Consider the following 5721-nt stretch of genomic DNA (forward strand, 5'->3'; position numbering starts at 1 on the left):
TCCGACCTCCCGTGCCGCATCTATACTTATAATATCTTTGCTTTGACATGAAACGTTTTCACGTAAAAAGATTCCAGTCCTATGAATCTGAAAACAAAATGGTGATCCCTTACTGTCCTAAGTTGATTAGTTTCTAATATCTCTAGTGTAGCGTTAGTTGTCCCACCACTCCCTGCTTTTTTGCATTGTCGGGCATGGAACTAGACCACTTTGTAAAAGTGTCTCAGTAAATAAAATGTTATCTTCATGAAAACCCCTTTTAAAATTAAATCAATTTTATTTATGTAATATTTCAAAACAGCGTTTCAAGAGATTTACATAACTGCTAAATGGAAAATATGAATTTAATGTCACCCAATAAACTTGCTCAAGTGGAATATAACATTTGAATTTAAATAAAAAGTTAAAAATAGTCCTTTCTATTTCTGAATATACAATTTTATACCAGATTAAAACTTACCATTTTAGGGTTTAGTGAATACATACAGTCTTAAACTATTGAGTGAATGATGAATAATAATTATTATCATTTTATTATTGCATTAAATAGTCCCTAAAAAAGGAAAACTATTTTTCAAATGCACTTATACATAAAAAATTACTTTTTACGAAGATATTAGAAAAATTGAGAAAAAGTTAATCGATTCCCATGCATTTGGTCAATTGTTATCCCCTCAGCATTCAAAGAAGTGAAATTAGCTAGTGATTGAAGTGAAAATACCTTATTGTATTTGTAGACGGTCAGGACTTTTTCTATACGGCTTTAGTGTAAATGTCGACGGCCATGAATAACCTAACACTTGGAAGTTGCATTAGGAAGTTATCAGTTTATTCTAAGTGACTAGTACACATTTTTAATGGAAAGAAAGTTAAAAATTAGGCAAATATTATTTCAATTATTTTCCTTATTAACAATTATTTAGTTTATTATCGCACGGCGAATAGTTGCTTTGACAGGTGTTCAGGTGGCTGACAGCGCGGTTCAGCACTAAACAACTCTACATGAGCCAAAATTCAGTCTCCAAATAATACTTTCCCTTAGATGCCCAGATGTGCACCTACGTTCAGAGGAATATATTTGAGACTTCAAAATTCTTTCAAATGCTCATTGGGAGACCAATGAAATTTGAGCTGCAACAAATTTAACACTAGCGTTTTTCTGGCATTTTGTACTCTGTATAAAACTATAACATTGTAATTTGTAACCAGTCGTTTGAGAAGTGCAGCTAAACCCGTTCCTTACCCTCGCCTCGGTCCTTTCGAATAATTTAGCCTAGTCCAATCAGTTGTTTACGCCGGTTTGAGTCAGCCTCATGAGGGTGTCTGGCCGCGCCTGGCTGGAACCACTGCCTTGGTTGGCCGCGCGGCGCCATCAGTGATTCTGTCCGGTCCCAGTCAGGGTGATTCGTTAGTATGAAAAACCACAGTAGTGAGTGTTACGATATATGGAACCATCGTTTATTAATGTTATAATAACAGATTGCGAATAAATAACATAGCTTCCAAATATAATAATTGAGTTTAAGGTGGGTTCCGAACCACCAAGAGAAAGTACTTAGAGAAAACCTTTTTCTCTAGAGGTACCGGTCCCACGACTCTCCGGAGATGAACAACTCCCTTGCTAGGCTAGTGTTCACCGCATGGGCCACCGAGACTCTTCCAGAATGTGAGGGCGGGAATCGAACCCACAAGCCGAAGGAGTGGGTCCAAAGCCTACGCTTTAGCCCCCACGACCATCGTCCCACTTTAATAATTGATTAAGTGATTTAGAGTAATTATAGGCTGTCCTTCTGTTTTAACGAATAAGATAATTGGGGAAGAATTAAAAAGAATATTAACAGACAACAGTGCTCCTAAAAAGAGTATTCTCGGCGGACAACCAACTACGCCTAATGGTGTTGCTTGTTTATTGGTTGTAATGTGGGTGTGGAACTCGTGAGAGCCCCCTGGCGTTTAGGTTATAAATCTAATTATGCCTCACCAGTTCTTATTCTTAAGGAACTACACCCCATCTGGACATCTTTACTGAGTTGGGTTTCGATGCATTTCGTTGTTTTCAACGTTCTGAAAATATACTTCTTGGGTAACAAGCGTACTCCATAGGACAGTGAATAGCGCAGCCCTCTGCATATCCACATGAGCCTCATCCTCTCTGCAGAACGTCCGCCCCTCTAACATCACCGTAGAGAAGGCAGCCAGGTTAGGGTGAACGAAAGAATACTTTTGGTATCATCAGTTAGATGGCTAGACTCTTCACACTAGCTTGATGTGTTATGTGTTTGTGTTTATTACTTGAAGTCGACCAGCGACTACCAAGTGATAGACTCGTCGACACTGAGCCCATTCGCAAGGAGAATACAAACTCTTTTCCGAATCTTCAAAAGTCGACTATTGACCTCCAAGGATATTTCCCTTCGTGTGCAGCCACCGAGGAAGACCTAGTGCTGTTATTGAAAACTTAAATAGTTTAATAAAATTTAATGAAAATCTAGCGCCAATTATGAAAAACTTTTAACGAAAAAAAGTTGAATAATTTTCTCCAAAGAGCTAACCTCACTGAATTCTGGCAAATAACTCATTTTAATATTTTTAACCATTTCTTTGTTAAATTTGTCTTCTTGTTGTGAGCATAAAATGCACTTTTAACGTGACAACCGAAGATACGACAAAACTTTCAAAATTTAGAATTATTATTTTTTTAAATTCCTATGTGCCACAAAAATTATCGAGATGTTTTCTCTTTTTACAAGAACAATATTTTCAAAACACAATTGGTATAAATTAGAAATATAGGTTTTCCCATGAATAGACTTTTCTTATTTTTTCGAGAAAAAAAGCGATTTTTTCATGTTTTCCAATACACTTTTAAAAATTAGGCCAAATATAGAAATAACATTTAGTAATTTTTACGTGGGCTAAACGGTTTTAATGGCTAAAAGATGTTACTTAAAAGGAGGTAATAAATCATCAATGAAATAGAGGTCATTTTTGTAAAACTTTATTGAAAGCATAAATTTTTTTTAACATTTTTTCGTATCTTTCACAGCTAAGGAAAACAATTTAGTAAAAAAAAAATTAAATACTCGATGGTCGCAAAAATGATTTAGTTGGTTTATGATACATCAGTCAAAAGCGATAAAGAGATATGAGATAAAAATAAAAATTCCTTTTGATGCGTAGTTAATTTTGGTATATGTATACGTAAATGGGTGGTCCAAAACTACAACAGAAGATTTTTTTAATTTCCTTTATTATCCGCCCCTAATTTTCTGGACTCCACAAGAAAATCTCTTTTTTTCAATAATCTTTAGAGATTCTCCTAAACCCATGAAGTTTAACACGTACTTCCCATTGGAAAAAAGACCTCTTTGTAAATTTAATTAAGAATTATCCATATTAGAAGTATCAAATTGACTCTCAACATTCATCTTTAAAAAATTGTTTTTTTTTCATAAATTCGCAAATTATATACAGCTTTTGGCTAAATGTGTGATTACAGTTAATTAAAGTTAACCCTTAAGGACCATAGTATGGTCTGGTGGACCGACGCGTGATTTGCAATTCTGTTTATTTGAAAGTAGTTAGAGGGCGACACTTGGGACCTGTGTGGGAAAAAACTTTAGGTAGAACCCTAACAGAAACGCATACTACGCAACTCAGGATCGCCATAGCAGCGGCAGTGAAAACGTTTAAAGTGTTGTGTCGGTCTGTGGGACCATAGTGTAGCTTAAACATCATTTTTTCGAAAAAATTGTGAGTATGATTTTTTATTTTTTTTTTAAATATGGCTAGCTCCCTACTATAATAATAAACATTATATAATTTTGAAAAAATATATAATAAAAAACACGTTGAAAAAATAAAATAATATACACTTGAAATCGAATTGAAGACTCGATGCGGGCATGATCCGACGGCTCCTCGCCTGAAATCAAACAGACGGGAATTCTTGCGGCAACTGGCGCTCGAACTGACGAAAGGGCTACTTCTGAGTAGGTCGACGATTGAAACTTTGCAAACTCCATTGCGTATGTACATTGAAGGGATTGTTGGGACACCCGAGGAAGACCCTCGCGATCTACCGGTAACAAATAAATTGACAAAGAAAAAAATTGTTTTGTTTGTCCATCTTATAAAAGCCGTAAGACAGAATTTATATTCATGCGTTGCCGCAAACCAATTTGCGCATAACACACGTCGAAATTGTGCTGTACGTGTGCTCCAGTAGTGCAATCCAAATACTTTTTTCGTAATAAAGTATGTTAATGAAAATATTTAAAGGCGTTTATTGTGCCATCGCATCGCCTTATGTCTTTATTTATTTTATTTTATTTCTTTATTTGATTATTAAAGTATTATTTTACTAATTATAATTATGAAACTTACAGTTATTATCATTATTTTATATCAGCTGTGTACCTCAGACCCTCCTGATTCCATTTGACTATGATTAAGATGAAAAATCTTTATTTAGTTGCAATTAGAGTGTTTGCGAAAATTGGGCACTTTCATGTCTTTCCAAAATTCAAGTTTTTTGAGCAAATCAAATCCGTATATTTTTTGTTGAGTAGTCGGTATCCTCCCCTGCAAGGATTGGTACTTTTTTACTCCGAAAATTAAAGAAATGAGAATTTTATGCGTAACCTAGCATTTTCGACCATTTTTCGTCAAACGTCTTGCAAAAAATGTTATATCTTTTTAATAAATAATTTTTTAACTTAATGAGGGTGAAAATAATGTTTAGTCTTTAAGGGTTAACTATAACAATTATTTAAACAATACATTCTTATTTATGTCTCTCCTTTTCTAGAACTAATCTAGAAAGTTAAGATTTCCATGAAATTTTTGACTTTTTGTCAACCTCTTTGTCTGAGTGAGATGATAATTGATGAATTTCAATCAAGTATTTGCTTAAACAATTAGTTATTGTTGGTCCCTATCGTTTCTTGGAGTGATGTTAGAAAGTATCGATTTTTTCAGCATTTTCAATTTTTCTTTGGTTTTTCAGTTATGAAAAAAGAATAAATAAACATCAAATAGAATCATTTTGTATACCATGTTTTTCTTTTATGGATATCTCTTTCGTGAAATGAAAACTTAATATTTATTTATTTATCTCTAATTATCTCTAATTATCGATGTCAATTTGTTTTTTCAGGCGAAGGGGAATGGGAGCTAATAGTGGAGAGTGTGCATTTACAAATTTTATTTTAGGCTGTGCCATTAGCTTCGTGTTTTAGTTCAAAACAATATTTTTGTAGGTATACATAAAGTGCAGGTAATAAGTTGTTCAAACATTTATTTTTGGTACCTAAATAAGATATTACCTCATCAAAGTTAATTATTGCATCGCTCTATCTAGAACGTTGAAAAAAATCAGGGAAAACCGTGACTGTATTTCATTTTTACTTTCTATATTCTAACTTTATTCTATGTTTTTGTAGTAGTATTTTTCAGTTAATCTTAGGCCCTAAAATAATATATAGAAACTGAAAAATTACTATATAGAAACTAGCAACCCTGTATAGAGAGAAATTTATTCCTATATTTCTAAACAGTACTACATTTTGAAACCTTCAGGACTCTACATTTCAAAATTTAAATATCTCATGAAATCATAATTGTAAATTTAAATAACCACTGACTAAGCATTCAAATTGCTGATCTCATTTTTGATTGTTTCAGATTAGAATCTATTTCAGTTATATATATTAAATAAAT

This window comes from Belonocnema kinseyi, chromosome 7, assembly GCF_010883055.1.
Source record: "Belonocnema kinseyi isolate 2016_QV_RU_SX_M_011 chromosome 7, B_treatae_v1, whole genome shotgun sequence".
NCBI classification, from domain to species: domain Eukaryota; kingdom Metazoa; phylum Arthropoda; class Insecta; order Hymenoptera; family Cynipidae; genus Belonocnema; species Belonocnema kinseyi.